Consider the following 25,241-nt stretch of genomic DNA (forward strand, 5'->3'; position numbering starts at 1 on the left):
CTAAATTTCATTATTCATCGATCCAGAACATTAAAATATTATAATAATATTTTTTTAAATATATATATATATATATATATATATATATATATATATATATATATATATAAAATATTTTTTATTTTTAAATTAAATGTACCGATATATAGTAGCGGAGCCAGATCTTGATTTAGGGGTACAAACCTTTGAAATTTAATTAATAATTATAATATTATATATTCAAAAAATTACATCGTACTCAAAAAAATTACATATTCTTTATAATTGTCCTCTACGCGGTCTCATGTTTTGAAACCGTTGAATAATCAATTCATTATCAATTTTGGAGAACACATCTTTCTCAATATAAGTTACAAGACAATTGTTCATCCAATCATCCCATATTCGATTACGTAATTTAGTCTTTAAAATCTTCATAGCAGAAAAGGATTGTTCAACAGTTGTTGTGGCGACAGGTAAAATCAATGCTAACTTCAAAAGTTTATAGAGTAATGGATAAACAATATGCCTTTTAGTTTCAACCAACTTTTTTGAAAGATCACTTATTCCTTTCAAAGATGAAAATTCAGCACTCGTACGCATATCAATGATGTAAGTCTCAAGTTGTTTATCAAGCATCACCAAACTAGTTAGACAAAATTCATTTGGATAAAACTTTGCAAACTCTATCAATTTTGCCTTGTCAAAAGTAGAGAACAAGTTACTTGAACACAAACAAGCCATACAAATGAGCAATCAACTATTTGTCTCATTAAAATGATTGTTAAGTTCTTGAAACTGCATGTCCACAATAGTATAAAATAATTCAATGTGATGATGATTCCTTATTGTGATATAATGAGCATTTCTTTCACGTTTTGATTTACCACGAAAGAATATATCATCCATATTCAGAATGTGAATATCATGCTCAATGCAAAATAAACATACATCTTCCAATAAAGGTTCCCACCCATCATCTCTTAGATTGTATAATCTTTTCTTTGTGATGTTAACCAAGTGCATCGCACTGACGATGTGTTGATCTTTCTTTTGCAATGCTTGCGATAACTCATTTGAAATACTAAGACATTTTTCATCAAATGCAAAGTGAGTGCAAAATCAAAATTATCCATTAAAAGTACAAGACCATTTGCTTCGCCTCTCGCATCTTTAGTTGATACATCTTCTTTCAACATTTCAAGAACACATGTAACAGAACTATACATCAATATCAAATTCACCAAAGTAGAATAGTGAGAACTCCAACGAGTATCAATAGGTCGCTTCAGACTAGTTTCTTGATTCAAACATTTTCCACTAACGATTTCTCCATTTTCCAAGGCATCTCGAAACTTAATCATTTGTCTTTCATGTAGCATGCCTTTCCTTTTGCAAGATCCCCTAACAACATTTAATAAAGTGGATATTAAGCTAAAAAGAGAGCAAATTTGAAGGTGATCTTTAGCAATAACAACTAATGTAAGTTGTAATTGATGAGCAAAACAATGTACATAAAATGCACATGGACTTTCCTTTAATATCAAACTCTTAAGACCAGAAACCTCTCCTTGCATGTTGTTAGCACCATCATAACCTTGTCCTCGAATTCTAGAAGTAGTAAGTCCATGTTTGCATAACAAATCATTTATGGACATTTTCAATGACATGGATGTTGTAGATTTAACATGAGCAATACCCAAAAACCATTCAACAATAATTTCGTATTTGTTAATGTAACGCAAAATAACATCCATTTTCTCCTTATTAGATATATCCCTGAATTCATCAATAAGAATAGAAAATAATTCATCTCCAAGGTCAATAATAACTGTTTTAGTAGTTTCCAAAGCTACCGCTTTAATAATATCTCTTTGAATTGATGGAGAAGTCATTTTTAGATTTTCTGGAGCATTTTCTAACACAACTCATCTCACTTTCTTTTTTTTGTCAGCATACCATCTGAGCATTTCAAGGAAGGTTCCTTGATTATAAGATTCTATTTATTCATCATGACCACGAAGAGTCAACCCTTGCTTCAATAGATAGCGAAGACAATCAAGTGAAGTCGTTAACCGCCTTTGGTACAAGTCACGAGTTTGTTCAGATTGTTTAGATATCACAACTTCAATATGTTGATTTTGATTCATCAAATCTTCAGATTTCTTCCTAGCAATGTTATGAGCACAATTAGGGCCTCCAACATTTGATGCGAGTTTAGATTTTTTACTCCAACGTGTAAATCCCTCTGTTACAAATGTATCACATACCGTTTGCTTTCCAAAATCGGGTCTAAAAAGATAACAACATAAATAAAATGCGGCATCTTTCTCTATATTATACTCTAACCAATTTCCAAATTGTTGGTTCTAAGTGTTGGCAGCAATTTTGGTAAAACAAAGAGTGTTCACAAGATGTTGTGTGTGATGTCTTAACATAAGATATCTATGTACCTGCTGGAGTTTAAATGGAAAACATAATTATGCAGGATTGTTTCAGGATGTCATACACGATGTCATGACATCTGATATTATGTACCTGCTGGAAATTATAAAAGGAATTATGGAATTATGCAGGATTGTTCCAGGATGTCAGACCCGATGTCATGACATCCTGTACACGGAACATTCAGGGTGAATGTTATGTCTTATGTGATTGCGCATTTAATGGCAATCTATGTATGATTGAAGATCTGATTTGCAGGCGCATTCAATCATTGATTACAACCTGATTTACTTATTTTTCAAAGAGATCTAATCAGCTGTCATGAGAAGATTTAATTGGAAAATAGTTTTAGGGTTTTCAAGATGTCGAAGCCCAGCTGAAAGCTTCTAAAAAAAGGGACTTGGAAAACCTGATTTGATACACAACCAATACAGAGTGAAATACTAAGAGAGAATTAGGGTTTGTGTCTTGTTTAGTCGTGACACTTGTAAGCCATTCAATTCATCCTTAGATGATTGAATTAGTCTGATTTGTGGTTGTAATTTGTCACTCTAAGCTTGTAAGTAAGAGTGTGTGTCTACTTGATCAAAGTTGTTAAGCAAGATCAAGTGTGTGTCTACTTGATCAAAGTTGTTAAGCAAGATCAAGTGTGTGTCTACTTGATTGAAACTGTGAAGTAAAATCAAGTGTGTGTTATTGAAAAGTGTCTTCTTTTCACAAGGAATTGTTGTTTAAAATCACAGGTGTGATTGAGGGGGAGTGAGTGGGTTCTCATATCTAAGAGTGCTTAGGTAGAAATTTCACGGGTAGAGATTAGGTGAGAAAGACTGTAACTTGTTGAAGTGTACGGAGAGCCTTTGAACTGATTCTATTTAGTGGATTTCCTTCCTGGCTTGGTAGCCCCCAGACGTAGGTGAGTTGCACCGAACTGGGTTAACAATTGCTTATGTTTATTGCATTACTATTCTCTATCTTTATCTTGTTTGCATTATTCAGATATTAGTGTCGTAACATTACCTTCGACATCTCATATCTGATACCAGAATTTCAATTGGTATCAGAGCAGGCATCCTGCTCTGGTTCTAGGTGAGATCTAGGGACAATACTTTCTGGTACAATGGAGAGAGATGGAGGATTTGTTCACAGGCCACCAATTTTGGATGGATCTAACTATGACTATTGGAAACCTCGAATGGTATCTTTCCTAAAATCTCTTGATAACAAGGCTTGGAAGGTTGTGTTAACAGGCTGGGTACATCCTGTAATTACTAAAGAAGGAGAAGCCACTACTGATAAGAAGTCTTAAGAACAATGGTCCAAGGAGGAGGATGACCTAGCCCTTGGAAATTCTAAAGCATTGAATGTCATCTTCAATGGAGTAGACAAGAACATCTTCAGATTAGTAAACAACTGTGAAGTGGCTAAAGATGCTTGGGACATTCTCAAAACCACTCATGAAGGCACCTCTAGAGTGAAAATGTCTAGACTACAGCTGCTCACCACCAAGTTTGAAAACTTAAGGATGAAGGAAGATGAAAATATTCATGAATTTCACATGAGTATCCTTGAAATTGTCAATGCCTCTGGAGCTTTGGGAGATAAGATGTCAGATGAAAAGTTAGTAAGGAAAATACTCAGATCCCTCCCTAAGAGATTTACTATGAAAGTAACAGCCATAGAAGAATCTCAAGACATCTCAAATATGAGAGTTGATGAGCTAATTGGATCCCTCCAAACATTTGAGATGGGAATATGTGATGGATCTGAAAAGAAAGCCAAGAGCATAGCCTTCATGTCAAACACTGAAGAGGAAGATGAGGAAGGTGGTCAAGATATTGATAAAGATCTGGCTAATGAGGTAGCAATGCTGGGAAGACAGTTCAACAGACTTATGAAAAAGATGGATGTAAGATCTAAGGCCAATGTCAAGAACATCACATCTGACATCAGTAAATCCAACAGTTTTTGTAGAAGAACAAGGTCTGAAGAAAACCCCAAAGAAGTTCAGTGCTATGAGTGTAATGGGTATGGTCATATTAAAACTGAATGTGGGACCTACCTCAAGAAACAAAAGAGGATTCTTGTTGCCTCTTGGTCTGATGGAAGTGAAACATAAGAAGCTGCAAATCATGTGACTGCATTGACAGGAAGATGGGGTTCTGATGAAGAGTCAAGTGATGATGAAGTAACCTTTGAAGAGCTGGCCACTACCTACAAAGAGTTGTGCCACAAAAGTGCAGGAGTGTGAAGACAAGTTGAAAGCCAGAAGAAAGTGATAGCTCAGCTGGAAAATGAAAAGGGAGAATATGTGGAAACCATTTCCAAGTTGAAGACTGAAGCTGTACTCTTGAATTCCAAACTAGATGAGATGACCAAGTATGTAAGAATGCTTAACAATTGATCTGACATCTTAGACAAGATTCTCCAGACTGGTCAAATAACAGGAGACAAATCTGGCATTGGATTCAATGAATCTAAGGCTGAGTGCAGTTACACTGTTTGTAAACCAAAATCCAAACCTAAGTGCAACCATGTTAAAAGCAAACCTGAGATATCACATCATATGTCACAACATCAGAAGGGAAGACAGCAGAAAGGGAAACATCAAAGATGGAGTTGCCATTACTGTGGAAAATTTGGCCACCTGAAGCCCTTCTGCTATAAGTTATATGGTTATCCTAGCCCTGTTCAGACTCAATATCAATCAAGACCCAAACATCACATGCATGTCAACAAAAAACAATGGGTTCCTAAGACAAATGTTACAAGTCTAATAGCTCACACTTCCTTCAGAGTTTCAGCCAAAGAAGATTGGTATTTTGACAGTGGTTGTTCCAGACACATGACTGGAAACAAAAACCTGCTAACTGACCTTCATCCCCATGCCACAAGTTATGTTACCTTTGGTGATGGAGCAAAGGGTGAAATCAAGGGACGTGGTAAGCTGAATTGCCCTGGAGTTTCTGACCTTGACAATGTCCTACTTGTTAAGGGATTAACTGCTAATCTAATAAGCATCAGTCAACTGTGTGATCAAGGTCTGAATGTAAACTTCACTAGAATTGAATGTCTGATTAATAACAAGGAAAATGAAGTGATCATGAAAGGAGTTAGGTCCAAAGACAACTGCTACATGTGGAGTTCTCAAGAAACTGGTTACTCTTCAATGTGTACCTTGGCCAAAGAGGAAGAAGTAAAGTGTTGACAGCAATTTTGTTAAAACAAAGAGTGTTCACAAGATATTGTGTGTGATGTCTTAACATAAGATATTTATGTACCTGCTGAGTTTAAATGGAAAATATAATTATGCAGGATTGTTTCAGGATGTCATACACGATGTCATGACATCTGATATTATGTACCTGTTGGAAATTATAAAAGGAATTATGGAATTATCCAGGATTGTTCCAGGATGTCAGACCCGATGTCATGACATCCTGTACACAGAACATTCAAGGTGAATGTTATGTGTTATGTGATTGCACATTTGATGGCAATCTATGTATGATTGAAGATCTGATTTGCAGGCGCATTCAATCATTGATTACAACCTGATTTACTTATTTTTCAACGAGATCTAATCAGCTGTCATGAGAAGGTTTAATTGGAAAATAGTTTTAGGGTTTTCAAGATGTCCAAGCCTAGCTGAAAGCTTCTATAAAAAGGGACTTGGAAAACCTTATTTGATACACAACCAATACAGAGCGAAATACTGAGAGAGAATTAAGGTTTGTGTGTTGTTTAGTCGTGAGACTTGTAAGCCATTCAATTCATCCATAGATGATTGAATTGATCTGATTTGTGGTTGTAATTTGTCACTCTAAGCTTGTAAGCAAGAGTGTGTGTCTATTTGATCAAAGTTGTTAAGCAAGATCAAGTGTGTGTCTACTTGATCAAAGTTGTTAAGCAAGATCAAGTGTGTGTCTACTTGATTGAAACTGTGAAGTAAAATCAAGTGTGTGTTATTGAAAAGTGTCTTCTTTTCACAAGAAATTGTTGTTTAAAATCACAGGTGTGATTGAGGGGGAGTGAGTGGGTTCTCATATCTAAGAGTGCTTAGGTAGAAATTGCACGGGTAGAGATTATGTGAGAAAGACTGTAACTTGTTGAAGTGTACGGAGAGTCTTTGAATTGATTCTATTTAGTGGATTTCCTTCCTGGCTTGGTAGCCCCCAGACGTAGGTGAGTTGCACCGAACTGGGTTAACAATTGCTTGTGTCTATTGCATTACTATTCTCTATCTTTATCTTGTTTGCATTATTCAGATATTAGTGTCGTGACATTACCTTCGACATCTCATATCTGATACCAGAATTTCACAAATTCATTAAACCATGAGGAATCTAATCTTCTCATTAAATTTCCAATTCTTCTTTAAAGGGAAATTGTGTTGAGTAGGTTGGCATGATCCTCTTTGTAAATAAGTTTCTCTTGATCATTCGAATTATATGTTGAGATTTTAGGCCGTGTTCTAGGATCTGATGACAACTCTTCCAAATTACACTCAATATGTTGCTGTTTAGAAATATAGTATTGTTCTTCCGATGATAATTTCCGTTCGAAAAACTTCTTCCTAACCTCCTATCAAAAATAAAACAACCAAAATATAAGACAAAAGTGATTAAAGTGATTAAATTTGTATATTAAACTTCTCCATTATCTAATATTATAAAATTTATATAACTCAAAACACTAACAAATTAACCCACAGAACTGTACAGATAAATAAAATATGATTTTTGTCAAAGTGGATAAATTTTTATATTTAGACCTCTCAGTGACAAACTAGTCACTACGCCTTGTCACAAAACTTTTTCTACTTAAATATAAATAAGTCACTTTTTAATAAAGACAACAATGAACATTCCTCTCTAAACGTGTACCAAAACTTATTCGAATTTCCAAATATGCAACAACTGATCAATTTATCATAGAAGGTAAACAAGTTGTATCACAATTCACAATAAATAAACAAGTTAAGAGTACTAGAAGAAATTTAGATAAAGCAAACCCAACAAATTCAGCAGCAGTAGAAGAAATAAATTACAACAATCACTAAAAAAAATTCTTCCCCAAAATGAAAAATATTAGCTGAATTGTTTCAAACATAATCTAGAATCCTATTAGCTAAAAAAATCTCTAGGGGGATGTTAGTGAAATTATTTTAAGTCTAGGGGGTTCAATTGAACCCCTCGTAATACACGGTCACCGCCAACTGATATAAAATTGTATGATTAATCAATTTCATAATTTTGTTAACTAAATTTTTATATTGTATTAATCAGTTTTGGTGACTGCGCAAAATTATTTTTGATATCGGGATGTTTATTAACCAACTTCATAACTTTATTAACAAACTTTTTGCTTTTCGTTAACCAACTTTTGTGTACTACTAAAAATTATTTTTAATATTTGTGCGTTTATTAATCAACTTCTTCACTTTGTTAACCAATTTTTTACGTTTCACTAACTAACTTTATTTCGTTACTTTAAAATCATTGTTCACGGATTGTTCCTAAAAAATATTTTTCATTTAAATTAAGTAGCACATTGAGGAATCCAATTTAGTATTTATTTTCTTTATTGATAAAAAAACTGAACATTCTTTCTTCTTATATAAATGTAATCTTGTTCTATCCTTTCGAAACTAAATTTCTTTCCATTTGTTTCATTTATTTCATTACTTTAAAATCATTGTTCACGGATTGTTCCTAAAAAATATTTTTCATTTAAATTAAGTAGCACATTGAGGAATCCAATTTAGTATTTATTTTCTTTATTGATAAAAAACTGAACATTCTTTCTTCTTATATAAATGTAATCTTGTTCTATCCTTTCAAAACTAAATTTCTTTCCATTTGTTTCATCTTCTGTGAGGGAAAATTAGAAGTTTTTTAATAAGCAATAATGTATTAATAGATAGCACTAGAGGTACTATAGGCCCAAATCTAGTCAAAATTTACAATTTTGTTCAAACATGAACCAGTTTTTTAAAAATTCCAATGGACATTTGTGTCATTCATAGAAGTTACACGCTATAAGAAAAAATGTGTTTAACCCGGGGTTAAATCTCTCATTAGTCCAAAAAACTTCTCACAAAATAAAATTTTGCGAGGAGATTAGTCTCCTAACTAAACAAATCATCATAAAATATCAGCAGGGGATCTGCCACGTTGCTATTTTGCTTGGGACTAAATCCCTCGCAAAACCTGATCCCTAAATTTTCTACGGTTAACACATAGGCGTAGACGTAGGTTAGGTGGCGCAGTGTGTTAGTATTTTGCTAGGAGTTAAAGCCCCTGGCAAAGGAATCTACATTTTGTTATTTGTGGGGGGTTTAGCCCCTCGCAAATTGGATGATTATTTTTACAATATAAATATGTTTTTGTATTTGTGAAGGGTTTAACCCATGACCAATATTTACAATATTGTATAAAAAAATATTATAATTATATTATTATAAATATAATAATATACTTATAATAAAATAGCATTAATATAAAAAGAAATATATGTTTTTAAATTTTGTAAAACTAAAATTTAAATAAACTTATATAATTATATAATTCATGATTAAAGTTGAAATAAAAACAAATAGTCTCCATATCCATCAAAGTTAAATTTAAAAATACAAAATTTCATATTCAAGCATTTTAATTATTTTCCTATACTTCCACCTCATCGTCGTCATCATCAACTCCTCCATATCCACCACCGGAAGTTTGGTTCACCTATAAGGTCATAAACTATTCAAATCTCTGTGCACGCTTATTTGAAACCTACATTGCTTCCTCATATGCCATTGTTTTTCTCCTCAGTTCTTCCTGCATCTCTATTTGTTTTCTCCTCACTTCTTCCATTTAAGTATTTCTTGTTGTTGTTTCGTATGTTGTCTCGGTAACCATTAAGTTTCTCATAGTTTCTAGTATTTTAGCGGTTAATATAGGTGAAAGTGATGATCCTTCTCCGTCGACAAGTCTCATTCTAAAACTCCTATCACGTCGCCCGATAGTTTTGGCGTACCCTCCAGCACCCTATACTCTCTCATTTTTCCTCTTCCTACATGATACATCATACCAAGTCTGAAAATCCATATTAAGATCAGCAGGAAATCTTCATGGCAGCACATGTAATTCAGGATGCTCTAATAGAGTAAGGGCAAGTTGTCTATCATACTCCTATAAAAATAAATAAATTAGATGTTACCATAATTTAAAATTAGGTACAAAAAAGAAATAAATAAAATAAATAAATATAAGAAAAACTTACTTGAGTGTTTCTTGATCGTTCATCGACAAACTTCCTATTTCTCTTGAGTCTCCAGATGAATCTCATTAAGAAGCAGAGTTCTACCAAACTCGTCACGCTAATTAAACGAAAATATAAGTAAAAAAATAATCAGTTTTAATTAATTTTGAAAATTTAATTAATAAATAAATAAATTTAACATCCTTCGGGCAACTTCAGCAGCATTAATATTGTCTTGTGCGTAGTTGCAACCGTCAACTTCAGATGCTCTTTTTTTTTTGTCATTTTAGATGTTTGTTTAAAGGCATCGAAATTCATTTTCACATATCCAACAGGGACATGATCCATTTCTCCCCAAAGTAAGTCTAACACACCTAAGCGTGTCATAAATCAGGTAGCACATTTCGAGTGAAATTTTTTGTTAATTTGGTGATGATCTATAATGTCCTAACTACATTTCTCCTATATTGTTGTATGGATTCAAAAAATAGTAAATAAAGTGTAATCATGAATATTTTATAGTTAGGAAATTAATATAATAATTACTTAAATGAGTTAGTTCATTATACCTGAAATAACATAAATCGTTCTTCCTTGTCTTCATCGGAAAGTGATCCATAAGTCGGTCAAAAAAATCTATACTTTTCTTTAATAACTTGTGTTATGCTCGATGTTGCAGGATGTGGCGACAAAGGTTAAAAAACAAAATTTTGAGTTATTATTAATTAAAAACAACTCAAATTTAAAATATAATATAAAACATAAACAATTATGATCCTCCCTCAGACTCAATGATAAATCTGGCAAGATGCTTCCTAATTATTTGCAGCGGATTTCTCAGCATGTGCGCCCTCATTCGCTCCTTATGAGCACTGGTATCTCCATGATCATCCTCAGCATCCTGCTCATCATGCACATATTGCATGGGTGATGAATGTGGCACACTAGATCCGTATTGCTCCATATATTGCATAGGCACATCTACGGAATGTGGAAAGTTAGGTACATTCGTCTGCATAGAAGGCATAGGAAAAGATGCGGGGTGTTATGTCCACCAGGCTGCATAAAAGGTGTATATCCTGGAGGAATAATAAAATTCGGCGCGGATATGGGTGGGAATATAGACAAATAAAGTGTGGATAGTAATCCATTAAAAGATCCAGATATGGGTGGAGTATGATGCATAAGCGGTGGAGTAGGATGCATAGGCGGACAAGCCCCCTGACTCGAAAGTGGAATAGAAATAAACAAATATGAATCATGAGCCTCTTCTATAATGAACATTGTACAACGAGTCTTATGACCCTTTCCATTTTCCTCAATTCGGGTGCCATTTTTTTCTATTTTGAAAGAAAAACATAAAACAATAAATATTCAAAATAAGAGTAATATATATTAATTCGAACAAATATTACACAATAGCTTATTACCCAAGAGTAATATTACACAATACATATTATTCAAATTATTCATCATCGTAATCCTCGTTGTCTTCATCAATTCTGATATTATTGTCTTCAGACTCTCCTATATCTTCTTTCTCTTTTTCAATAAGATTTATTGACAATAAGATAGTTGCGTCAACTTGTTGACTCTCAAATACAATTTTACACAAACTTGTAATCTCCTCAATTTCAATTACCCCATTAACTGGTGAAATCTCATTATCTTGGTATGCAACACCTTCCATTACATCGTCAGTTTCAATATGACTCGTTGGGTTAGACTTGATTACAACACACCATCCATATTTACGTGGTTGAATTGAAGCATCCTCAACTCATTTAACCACAGATATGATGCTTTTGCTTCTTAGGGAGTAAAAGTGTAACAAACATTAGGTTTTAATCATTTTCCATTTGGTTGAGGTTTCAACTCTAAGTCTTTTTTGTTACACAAAAGTTCAATTTCCTTTCTAGCATTCTCATTATCTTTTGTATTGATTTGTACATCCATCATTTTGTTAAATACATTATAAAAAAATCTTCTCAATGTGCATAACATCAAGATTATACCGTAACAAATTATCCTTCCAATATGGGAGGTCCCAAAAAATAATTATTTTTGTTCAATTGTGTGTGTCCCCATATCCTTGAATTTTGCATGTTTTACCATTATCTATGAATTTTGATAGGTCACAGACACTATTTCATACTTCATTCGATGACAGACGAGAGGGACGAAGATCTGTTACTTTTTTTTCTTTTTTTAGAAGCATTCTTATTTCTTCTAAAATCATGGTTTGTAGGTAAGAACCTACGGTGATAGTTAAACTATGAACTTTTCCCACAACTTTCGAAAGTAAACGCTTTTGTGTGTCTCATGCAATGCAGACATGCCATTTTGCCATGCGTACCCCATCCAGACAACATGCCATATGCATGAAAGTCGTTAATTGTCCACATCAAAGCATCCCGTATGTTAAAGTTTTATTTACAGTGTTAGAACAAGACTTGGTTTTGCATCTATACCTTTGAGTTTTGATAATAACATTGTAGTATTTGTGTGAGAACAATTTTGGTACTCTAATGGTTTGTTATTGTGTAGCTTTAACAGCCAGTTTTGGTTCTGAGTGTATGACGTTCAACGTCATCAGTTTCTGGATATTTGTTTCAAATTTCGCTTTTGCGTTGTATCACTCTAGGAAGTTCTGAAAGACCCAATGTTGCTGGTGCAATTTTCTTTTTGCTTCTGCATTGATTCACTCCTGAGAAGTTCTGGAAAGACGTTGTGTTGTTGTTGCAATGTTCTTTCCGCTTCTGCTTCTAGATGTGACTCTGGTTATCAAGCTTCTGAAGAATGGAAAGCTTCTGAAATTTTGTTACTTAACTGAAGACTCTGAAGATCTCAAGCGAGATGCTAATGTGGTCAAGGTTCTGACTAGATATTCTGAAGATTCTGAAGTTTGGTTACTTAGCTGAAGACTCTGAAGATCTCAAGCCAAACACTGACGTGGTCAAGCTTCTGACTGGAGATTCTAAAGATTCTGATTTCAGCTGCGTGTTTCTTCTTTTCGTGCTTCATCAACTATTCATCAGAAGCCAGTGAATTTAAAGATAAGATTAAAATATATGTGATCAAATAGTACATGATACGAATCAAAAATATTCTTTTCACTACCTAAAAACGTAGGCGAAGGACAGTACTATTCTTCACACTTGTCACTAGTTCGTTAGTGGAAAACTGCTCTTTTGATATCTCTGAATTTCCCTCCAATGGTACCTTTCTTATGCTATATATGTGGGACTTGGATACTTGAAGAAAGTTGCTAATGCTATCGCTACTGCTACAATTTGACAAGTCTGGTTTTCTACGTGAAAAAGCTATCAACTTTGTGCACAACTTTTCTTTAAGTGTTTTGTATTTCATTTATGTAAAATCTGCTTGTGTAGAAGCAACTTGTAACACAAAATTTATATTCAAATTGTTTGTTTGTATTTCCTTAAGGAGACTAGGTTTTAGTCAGATCCTTGAGAAGACAAAGAAAGTTGTTCTTTATGTTTGTTCTGTAACTTATTTGGTTATAGTGGATTAAGTCATTGGGTATAAGGTGAAATCACCTTGGTGGACTGGAGTAGTTTTGATTTCAAGCGAACTAGGATAAAAATACTTGTGTCTTTATCTTCTTGTTCTTAGTTTTGTGTGGTGTCTTTGAGTTGGTAAAAAGCTTTGGTTTTTAAAACTCAATTCAACACCCCCCCCCCCTTTCTTGCGTTTTTCACACCTTTATACAAGACACTTCATAAGTCCATTATCCAATCCATAACCTCTTTAGATCATCAATTAAAAATTATAAATAAAAATCTATTCCCGCCTTTGGACTCGACGATCCTAGAATGAGGCATGTCAAAAGCATGCAAGGTTTCGTCATGCACATCTTAGGAGGAAGACTGTACGGGGTAACAATAATTGGCCAACAAGAATAGGAAATTGTTCACAATTTGATATAAGGAGTAAAACCATCTGAGCATAATCCAAGAATGGTATGTTTATTTCTTTCAACGACTGATAAAACTTTTGCGCTTTCTCATTCGGGAGCTCTTCCGCATCAAAGTCTTGAGGTTCATCATAAGCCACATTCACCCCAAATGTGTCAACGACCATATCATCTAATAGGTTAAATTGTTCCTAGTATTGTATATGTGATTGACTCCTTGAAGCATCTCTATTTATCTCTTGTCTAATATGTGTTTGACCACTAGAAGCCTTTTGATTCATCTCTGGCCGTTTTTCTCCATTAGATGTTCAAATCCAATAATTAGCCTAAAACCCACTCTCTCTAAGTGAAGTTTCACTTAACGTGGATCACTAATTATATTTCTGCAACCATACTTTAAACACCTACATCTTACTCATCCTTCGCTTTGACAACATTCTTGAGCAAACACGTGAGAAATCCAACAACTCCCTCTTAAAATCTGATTTAAGCTCACGTCATCCTGGAAACATTCTATCATACATTCAACTACAATAGAATTGATAATATTTTATATTGCGCATGTACAATATTGTTCATGTTTAAATTTAATAAATAACAGGATGATTGATCTATCGACAATTTCTTAATTTTTTATCAATAACTTCATATAACTAGCATATATTTTTTAAAGGGAGATAACTAACATATATCTCCCTCCTTTTTTTTATATTCTAAAAATAGAATATATTATATTATTCTCTTATTTTAAATATATATACACTTGTAAATATCTATTAATTAAACATGTGTTTTTTTCTAAATAAATATTCACTTATTCTACTATTTATTTTTTTTCTAAATAAATACACGTTTTAAAATTTTCTTGTTATTTTTCTAAAATAGAATATATATTAGATTATTCACTTATTCTAAACATGTATACACTTATGAATATGTATTCTAATAAAGACATATATTTGTTTCTAAATAAATATACACTTAAAAATATACTTTTAAGTAATATACACTTAAAATATATTACTAAATTAAAATATACTACTAAAATAATATTACTAAATATTCCTAAATAATAATAATGATATACTATTTTTATACTTTTTTTTTAATATAACATTTTTATAATACTTATACTATTTTTAAAATACTTATATTATATACTGTTTTTAAAACTTTTTAATACTTATACTTTTTATAGTATTTATAATACTATATACTTATACCTTTTAATAGTTATGTTTACAATATTATATACTGTTTTTTTAATACTTATATTTTTATAAAATTTATAATACTAAACTATATTAAAATACTTATACTTTTTTTATTACTTTTTTATACTATTTTTATACCGTTTTTCTTATACTTAATTATATATTTCTTATACTTTTTTAATACTTTTTATGCTATTTTAAAATACTTATTAAAATACTTATTAAAATACTATTCTTTAAATACTTTTATATTTTTCATTTCATATTTATCAAATAATACTCAGTAAAATATTTTTTTTTTAATATAACTTATAATTAAAATATTTTTCAAAATACCATTTAAAATACTGCTTTTTCATTTCATACATTTTTTTTCAATTTTACAACATATTTATAATTTTTGAAATAAAATATAATACACACAAAACTTATACTAATAGCACATCAATATCAATACATCCAAATTTAAAATTTAAAAAATAAAAGTGTATCTTGGATGAACAAATCAAACAACCGTAAACCTTTGATTTGAATCTCCTTGCAAAATTTGAAATCTTTATGGTACATAAAAACAGAAAATGAACAATAAAAAATAAGATTAGGGATTTGATGTAAACTGAAAAATAGAAAATAAAGAGAAAACAAATTGAAATTTCAAAAAGCTACCTTCAATTAGATGTGTTGTTGAATATTTGAGGGATGAAAAAATTGATTTAGAGGGATGAAGGTTTGAGGTAGAAGGGAGTGAAAATGGGGGGAAAAGAGAGTAAAGTGTTTCTGGAAATGGAATGGAAAAGCTAAAGCGGTGAAGAGAATTTATGCAAGAATCTATGAGGGGGCTTCCCACGCAGGCTAAACGGCCATATTTAGCTCGGGGTAGCCCCTCGTGAAATGCTAATGCCAGATTGTCTCAGCAAAACACCATTAAAGTCACTGACACGCGCTAGCAGTGATGTGACAAAGTGAAGAAGAATCTCAAAAGGTGTGATGGAGTGCCCATCGCAAATGCAATGGTAAATAGTGGTCAGGGGTTGCCCCTCGCAAACGCTCAACTTCAAAATTTAAAAACTCCTTCTTTAAAATTGCGAGGGGCGTCCCCATACAAAAAAAAATATGCGTTGTGATGGAATAAATCCCAAGCAATGTATACATTTAGTGAAGGGATTTTCTCCTGGAAAATACTTGCGACTAATCAAGCTTTTTCTTGTAATGACAATTTGACCTATATTTGGAACCTATTACTAACCATATCCAATACACCTTCTTAATGTTGAGTACAACTTCCTCCACATCTCTAACTTTTTCTTTAAATAGGATTCCATTCCTCTTGTTCCATATGCTCCAAGTAGTTGCTAACCATATCACACATTTTTCTTGTTCTTAGAAACCTTATCTTACAACTGTTGGACCAGCCTCAGAAGATGAAGCATGGTGCTATCTTCATTAGGAACCTCAATTCCTAACCAAGCACACACTGTCTACCAAATAACTTTCACCCTATTTCACTAAAATAGGAGGTGAATGAGATTCTCTTATTGATTAAATCATAACACATAAACTTTGTCATGATCAGAATGAATAACTCATCTTCTTGCTAACTGATTTCTTGTTGGAATCCTATCAATAAATAGTCTCCAACCAAAGAGTTTTACCTTGGATGGAGCTTTTTATTTCCATATAATTTTTATTTCCAGGCTCAAACACTCAGACATATCAGATGGAACAGGTTCCTGCATTAGTTTGTTATAACAAGATTCAATTGAAAATGAATTATCAGGACTTGCAGACCAAATTACATCATATATTCCATAGTTTGTTGGATTGATCATTGATAAAACAGAGAGTGATTCTTGAACACCATTAACAACCAGACCCTCATCTTCAAATATAATATAGTTGAGTCTCAATTGCCAACCTCCATCATACCACAAACCCATTTTGCCACCCTACATTTTACATTAGAAGAAAGTTTGTACAAGTTGGGATACAAGACTACCAAAGTTGATTATCCTATCCATCTTACTTCCCAAAATAGGGTATCCTCTCATGAGCAAAGCCTGCATAACATATGTTTCACGACCCCTACAACCTGAATTGAGTCACACCCTCCTATTCACATGAAGTCTTTCCACCATAAAGACTCATTTCCTTTAGATACACTGTTTGAGTTGTATCACTTTCTTATCTTAAAATTACTATTTATGTGTTGTAAAATAACCACCCTTATGGTCTATTCCTCCTTGAGAAATCTCCAAATCCACTTTCTTAGTAAGGCTTTGTTAAAACATGCCACCTCGTTAATGCCCAACCCTCCTTGATCCTTGGGTTTACACACATTTTTCCAACTCACCAAAGAGTTTCCTTTCTTTCCTACACCTTCATTCCATAAGGAATTCCTTTGAATACTTTTTATTACATATATAATTTTTTGGGGGAATTTGCAGAAAGGTAAGTGATAGATTTGTAGGTTAGTTAAGACATCATTAATCAAGGTTACTCTTCCTCCTATAGATAGGAACTCCCTTCTATCTAGATAACTTGCTTCTAAGGTTAGCTAACACAGGCTTCCAACTATCTAGTCTACAAGGATTTGAGCCTACTGAAATACCCAAAAAGGACCAAGTCAGTGCCACATTTAAGAAAATGAGAAGTTGCCTGTAGAAAATGTTCACTAATCCCTACTCCGTATAACTTGCTTTTCCACATGTTGATTCACAATCTAGAGACCAATTTAAACCCTCTTAGTAATGATTTTGTTGTCCAGAAGTTATTCCAATCACCCTCCTCTACCAAGATGGTATCATTAACAAATTGAAGTATGTTATATGATACCATTTTATTTACCTTGAATCCTTTAATGTCTCCATGTTGTACTTCCCTCTTCTTCATTCCATCCAAACCTTCAGTAGTTATTGCATGCAAGAATGGTGATAATGGATAACCCTGCCTAAGGCCCCTTCCTACCACAAAGTCCTTTGTTGGACTACCATTTATGAGAGTAGACATTGTGTTGTTAAATACCCCTGCCTTTATCCACCTCAACCAATTAGACCTAAAGCATACTTTTCTTAACATACATCTAAGAAATTCCTAGTTGACACAATCATAGGCTTGTGAAAAATGTACCTTTTATGAATCTATGTGCTTGCATGTATAAAATTGACAATCCCGCAAAAGATCATCTCTAATGTTTTGATGACAATAATGATCATTAAAGTCAGTGGCAATTGCTTTCAACCTTGATGTTGGTGATCTAACCAGAGAAACATCTCATGCCTCATCAACAAAAGGATGCTCATAATTAAAGTGCTTATATGAACAAAAACAATTTATAAAAGAATCTTGAAGCATTGGATAAAGTGTGAAAGCTCACCAGGTCATGTTTGTCTGTCTATCTGAGTGGATGGATTTTGTAAAAGTAAGAAAGTAACTTAGAAGTACTAAGGAAACTCACATACACACATACCTCAAAATATTTGTTCAAATATTTTTATCTTGAAAATTATTTTCTAAACCAAGCCAGGTGATTATAAAGCTGCCAAAACCTTTTCTAAACTATTGTTTAACTAACCAATTGATTGGTAAGTTGTGTCAATCTATTGGCAAAATGTTTTTGAGCTAGTCAATCGATTGGAGAATAGCTAATCCATTAACCAAGCAATCATGACAGCATATTAATGACTTATAATGGCTTTATATCTAATATTTCCTATGTGTAGGCTTGCTAATCAATTAAAAATGAACGGGCCAGTCGATTGGAGCATTGTGCCAATCAATTGGTTCATTAAATCAGCCCATGAATCATTTCCGTTTTTGGTGTTTACAACTCCTATGTAAAGGAGGTTCACCTCCACTTCTTTTCACACCACTTTCCAACTTTTTACATTTTCATTGGAATTTCTCTCTCTAATTTTTCTCTCCCTTTCTATCTCTAGAAAAATATTGCTTTCACTTAAAATTGCTTTAGTACTTACGAGTGAAACTTTGCTTGTGAGGAAGAGTTTTTGTAAGTGGTCGTGATGTTTATTTAACTATTAAGAGGGAGATATTCTTAAGAAGATTGAGTTTGGTTCATGAGATAAACTAATCATAAAATACATGTTTTTGTTTATTGAGCTTTATTGGAAAATATCATGTTGTGGTTATTGAGATCAACCTAAAAATCTCTAAGAAGGTTCTAGCTTAACCCATGGTAAAATTTATTTGTGGTTAGGGATAAGGCTGTAAAAATCTCAAGATCATCTTATATAAAAGTTTGTGGGCATAACCTTCAAAAGCTTAAAGGTTAAAGTCAAACTTTTAAGAAGACCTCTCGGGTTCAGGACTAGGCCAACGTTCGGCCAAACCTGTATAAGTCAAACTTTCAAGCATTATATTATGCATTCTAGATAATTGCATAAAGTCAATACCCTGAAATGTTGGCCTAGAAGTCAAAGTGTCTAAAAATCTGGATTCAAAGTGAACCTTATATTCACCTCTGATTTCCTCAACCCCCTACAATCTCCCATTTATATTAATTATAGAAGTGGAATCATTCTTTGTGTTTCTAGGTCTCAATATCAAATGAAAATACTTAGTGTTAAGGTCACCCTCTTGTAGCCACTTATGCGTTGATTTTTTTTTTAAGTAATCTCCTTAAAATGAAGATTGCTTCATACTGAACTTTGGATATTGATCCTCTTTAATCTTACTTCCTCCTCAATATATTTATAAGATGGAAATGGTATACAATCAAGAGAATTAAGGTCACACACATCCTTCTCCATCCTCAAGTCTATCCAACCAAAAACCTCCCTATTCCACCATCTCAATCTATCCCTCATGAGTTTAAAATTTTCTTTCGCTACAAAGGCTTTATTTCCTACTAATTTAAATGAGTTCCATTCCTCTTTAATGAATGGTTTGAAATTTCCATGGTCAAACCAACATCCATTAACCTTAAGGGTTTGGGATCCCTGTTGAGATTACCAGCTCTGATCCATACTGGACTATGATCAAAGATACCCATATTACCTATTTCTTAAGCCACTATATTCCACGAATCAACCAAGCCTTTAGACACAAGGAACTTGTCTAACCTACTACTAGCACCCTTATCTGATCTATCTAAGAGAACAAGTTTACAATTAATGGAACACCCAATATATCCATAAGATCTATGAATGTATTAAACTCTTCTATTTCACCCAACCTATTACACATATTCCTCTCTCTTCTCTCCTTAGGGTTTTAATTGAGTTAAAATCCTCTCAATCAACCACAGACCTTACTCTAATTTAGTTTTCTATTCTAAAATTTTCTCCCACGTTACTCTCTTATGAAGGTGGCAAGAAACACAAGAAATTGGGGTTTGAATTGAGTTTCTAAAAACAACAGCTTTTTCAAAACCAGCTTAACAAAGCAACAAAACGAATAAGAAAAATAACAAAGTTATTTTTATATTGGTTCGTGGTTAACGAAGCTACCTCCAATCCACTCTACCAAGGTGATTTCGCCTTCCCAAGAAGGACTTAATTTGTTATAATCAAAACCTGATTACAGAAACCACAAACACAAATCTTCCTTGTCTTCTTGAGTCTATCTTACTAAAACCTAGTCGCTCAAGGAAATCGCTCAAACATATTTAAGATTGTGTTTACAAAGAATGCTTCTAAAAAGCATATTAACATAAGTTAATACAATAAATATTTCTCACACAGTAACGAGCAAAAACTCTTGTGTTTTTACAAAATTATACATAGAAATAATATGATCTCAGCAAGAGCGTGTGTAGTAATGTAGTTATGAGCATAGTGAATTAGCATGAGCAACTTCTTCCAATCTTCAAGTCTCCTTTATATATGCATATAAAAGAACCATTGAAGGGTAGAATTGGAATACTTAATTGCAGTTGTCTCTTTCATAACATTATGTACTATTTTCCTGACGTAAAACCTTTTGATCTTATCTTTTAACCACTTTCATAATAAACTTTGACTTAGGTCATTGTTTTCCCTTTTATTTATTAATAAAATGCTTCAAAACAGTTAAGCATATTCAAAGATCTTTTCATAAGACCTAAAAAAACACAAACTTAATTCAACCCCTTTTGCCACTTTGGCTTTTCCATGTTTAAAACCTTTTCATAAAAGAATTAGACATGAGTCATCCCTAGTTGAGATTTAAATCTCCTACCCCATAAAATTGTTGAGATTGATATTGATTCTTTTCCATTTGGAAGAGGTATGTGGCATACTTGTTGATTCTATATCCAAGTGAGAGCCTTTCTTTCAATTTGATGCAAAGATCTATCTTCCACATGTTTGTGGTGGTTTAAAAGTGAGTTTTCTCCTTAAGATGACAATTTGTCTCTTTTTCATAAAATCAACCCCAACAAATCTCTTCTTACTTTTGAACCTGAACTACGAGGTTTTGATCCTTCACGGGTACCTAGGCATAAGACTCAATGTCTTTCCAAATCATCAAACAATAAAAAGATGTTCTTTTTCGCATCTCCCCAATAAAATAGCAAACAATTTTAAACCAAACACATATATTTAAAAGGTTCTTGTAGAGTAATACATATGATTAGGGTGTTAATACCTTCCTTTTTCATAACACACACCCGTACCTTAGAATCTCCCCCCTTTTTGCTTAGCTTAAGTTTAATCTTCTAGCTTTGCATATACATATTGGGTTATTTTTTAATCTTTTCCCCTTCCCTTGGATAAATTAAAGTTAGGTTGTGATATTTTGATTCATGAGTCAAGTCTAATCAATAGCTTGGTCTCTGATTCTTCACCATGACAGCTGTGTATTCAGCTTTAGCAGTTGAAAGTGCTATTGTTGATTGCCTTTTGCTGGACCATGAAATCAGATTATCTCCTAGAAACTGACAGCTTCCATAAGTGCTTTTCGTCTCAAGTTTATCTCCAGCATAGTCAGCGCCACAATAACCCATTAGCTTGTAGTCTTTGTATTTTCTATAGCACAAGCCAAGGTTAACAATACATTTCAGATACTTGAAGATCATCTTAACATTTTTTAAGTGGGACTCTCTAGGATCTGATTGGAAACGATCACACAAACGGACACTAAAAAAATGTGAGGCCTAGAAGCAGTCAAGTATAAGAGAAAACCAATCATACATCTATAAACCTTTTGTTCTACCTTATCACTTACCTCATACTTCTCAAGGATGCATGTAGGATGCATAAGAGTCTTTGACATCTTGCATTCAAACATGTCAAACTTCTTCAGAAGTTCCTTTGTGTATTTTCTCTGATGGATGTAAGTTCCTTATGAACTTTAATTTATCTGAATTCCTAGAAAGAACTTGAGTTCTCCCATCACTCATCTCAAACTCTTCCTACATAGACTTAGAAAATTCTTTGCACAAAGTAGCATTAGCATAACCAAATATTATGTCATCAACATAAATCTGAACAACAAGAGTGTCATTTTTGAATGATTTACATAATAATGTTGTATCCATTTTCCCTCTGGTGAAATCACTCTCTAAAAGAAAATTGTTTCGTCTTTCATACCATGCTTTGGGAGCTTGTTTCAGACCATACAAAGTTTTCTTCAGTTTGAAAACAAAATCTGGATTTTTAGGATTTTCAAAACCAGGGGGTTGGTGTACATACACTTTTTCCGTAATGTAACCATTCAGAAATGCCTTCTTAACATCCATATGATATAAGATGATATTGTGATTAACTAGAAAAGAGATTAAGAGATGAATAGACTATAACCTGAAAAAATGGTATAAAGGTTTTTGTATAGTCAATCCCCTCTTACTGACCTTGTGCAACCAGTCGAGCCTTGTTTCTAACTAGGTTTCCTTGTTCATTCAGCGTATTCTTGAATAACCACTTGGTTCCAATAATGTGGGTTTCTTTGGGTCTTAGCACCAGATCCCATACATCATTTCTAGAGAATTTATTGAGTTCCTCTTGCATAGCCAGAATCCATTCTATATACTGAAGTGCTTCATCAATTGATGTAGGCTCTATCAGAGACACCAAACCTATGAGACTTACTTCAGAGGGCTTGAAAGAGGATCTAGTTCTTACATGTTCAGACTTTTCAACTAGAATCAATTCTTCAGAATGTGAAGATCTTTGTTTGTGCCTTCTCAGAGGAGTCTGAGCTTCAACAACTTCTGGTTAAGGAGCTTCAGAGTCTTTAGCTTCAGCTTCTTTGGCTTCTGAATTCTTTCCTCCATAACCTGAGTAAGTGATCCCCATATATGCAAATTTCTCAACTAGCTTTGACTTTTCAGAGTCAAGCTTACCATTGAATCTGACATGGATGGTTTCTTCAAAAACATGTGTCTCGGTGTTATACACTCTATAACCTTTTGAGCGTTCAGAGTATCCTAACATAATGCACTTATGTGCCTTAGAATCAAACTTGCTCAGATTCTCTTTACTGTTTAGCACAAAACAAGAAAACTAAAAGGATGAAAGTATGAAATGTTGGGCTTCATATTCTTCCATAATTCATAGGGATTCTTACCCATAATAGGTCTTATAGAGATCATGTTCTAAATATAACACGTTATATTGACTGCCTCTGCCCAAAAGTGCTTGGCAACATTAGTCTCGTTGATCATGGTTATGGCCATCTCATGTAGAGTCTTATTGTTCCTCTCTACAACTCCATTTTGTTATGGAGTTCTAGGGGAAGAGAAATCATGGGAAACGACATTAGCATCAAATAGTTTTTCAAAATCTTTGTTTTCAAATTCGCCACCATGATCACTTCTTACTTTTATAGTCCTAATATCTTTGTCATTTTTCACTTGAGAACAGAAGATAGAAATCACAGAATGTGACTCATCCTTGTGTCTGAGAAATTTAACCCATATCCATCTATTGGAGTCAACAACAATGACTATTCCATACTTCTTACCATTGACAGAGGGAGTTTTCACTGGACCAAACAAGTCAATATGAAGAAGCTCCAACGGTAAGAAGGTTGAAACAACATTTTTATCCTTGAAAGACGTTTTAGAAAACTTGCCTTTCTGACATGCTTCACAAAGAGCATTTGAAGCAAACTTCAGATTTTGCAGGCCTTTGACTAAATTAAGCTTATTTAGCTGAGAAATCCTCCTTATGCTAACATGGCCCAATCGTCTATGGAACATCCATTGCTCTTCATTCGCAGACATAAGACATTTTACATTTTGATTTTTCAAACCAGAAAGTCTTATCTTATAAATGTTGTTCTTCCTTTTTCCATTGAAAAGAACTGAGCCATCCTTTTGACTGACAACTTTATAGGAATTTTGATTAAGAATAATGTCATAACCATTGTCACTTAATTGACTTATGGACAACATATTATACATTAATCCTTCAACTAAAAGAACATTAGTAATGGAAGGGAGTTTACAGTTACCTACAGTTTCATAGCCAATGGTCTTCCCTTTTTTATCTCCTCCTAAATCGACGATGCCTCCAGGATTAAGTTCCAGGATTTGGTACATATGCCTTTTTCCCGTCATGTTTCGCGAGCATCCAGAGTCCAGGTACCATGACTGGTGTCTTAACTCTGCTGCTAAGGATATATGCAATATATATTATTTTATCCTTAGGTATCCATATCTTTCTAGGTCCTTCAGAGTTAGTCTTCCTAAAGTTCTTAATAAACTTGTGCTTCTGTGCGGGATATTTGTACATGAATGCATGATTAGAACGGGCATGAGGTTTTGTTTTAGCCTTAGGTTTAAAAATAATTCTACCTTTAGGCCTAACATCATTTTGTTTCCTAGAAGGAAAAAAATGTGATTGGAGAGTATTTGGCTTGTCATCTTTTTCATAATCAAATTCGTCATCAGAATCATTGTCAATACCCATTGTCCTGTTTTTGCTAACGCCATAAATCATGGAATCCATCAAACTTCTATTTAGGCTTCTAGCAAGAATTTTCTAGAAAGATTTATCATGTTTCTTTATGATATATCCAGAACCGGTAGAGGCTTTAGAAAGAATTTTCTTTTCAGGTTTGAGACTCTTGCTTTGAGGCACAAAGTTGTTATTTTTCAAAATGATATTTTCTTCACTCAAACTTAAAAAGTATTTTTGAAGCTTACAGTAAGCTTTCGATTCAGATACATGAATCATTTTTAGATTATTGTCTTTGTATAAAAGATCATGATACTTTTCTAGAACTTTTGATAAACTAGAATCAAGCTCAGAACGAGATAGTTCAGAAAATACCTCTTTAGAGTCTGACCCTGATTGAATCGTTTCTGCGGGAGCTTCTATGCTAGCCATCAGTGCCATGTTAGCCTTCTCTTCTTTAGAATCATCTTCTGAAGACTCTGAATCGTCCCATGTAGCCATTAGACCCTTCTTATTTCCTCTGAAATTCTTCCTTGGCCTTTCTTTCTTTAACTTGGGACATTCATTCTTGGAGTGGCCAGG

General features: G+C 33.4%; 1 pseudogene; it reads right to left on the reverse strand.

Annotated features, from left to right (window-relative positions):
• Window positions 1-258: 258 nt before the first annotated feature.
• Window positions 259-10,636, reverse strand: LOC127094286 (uncharacterized; annotated as a pseudogene).
• Window positions 10,637-25,241: the final 14,605 nt, after the last annotated feature.

This window comes from Lathyrus oleraceus, chromosome 6, assembly GCF_024323335.1.
Source record: "Lathyrus oleraceus cultivar Zhongwan6 chromosome 6, CAAS_Psat_ZW6_1.0, whole genome shotgun sequence".
In the NCBI taxonomy this organism is placed as follows: Eukaryota; Viridiplantae; Streptophyta; class Magnoliopsida; order Fabales; family Fabaceae; genus Lathyrus; species Lathyrus oleraceus.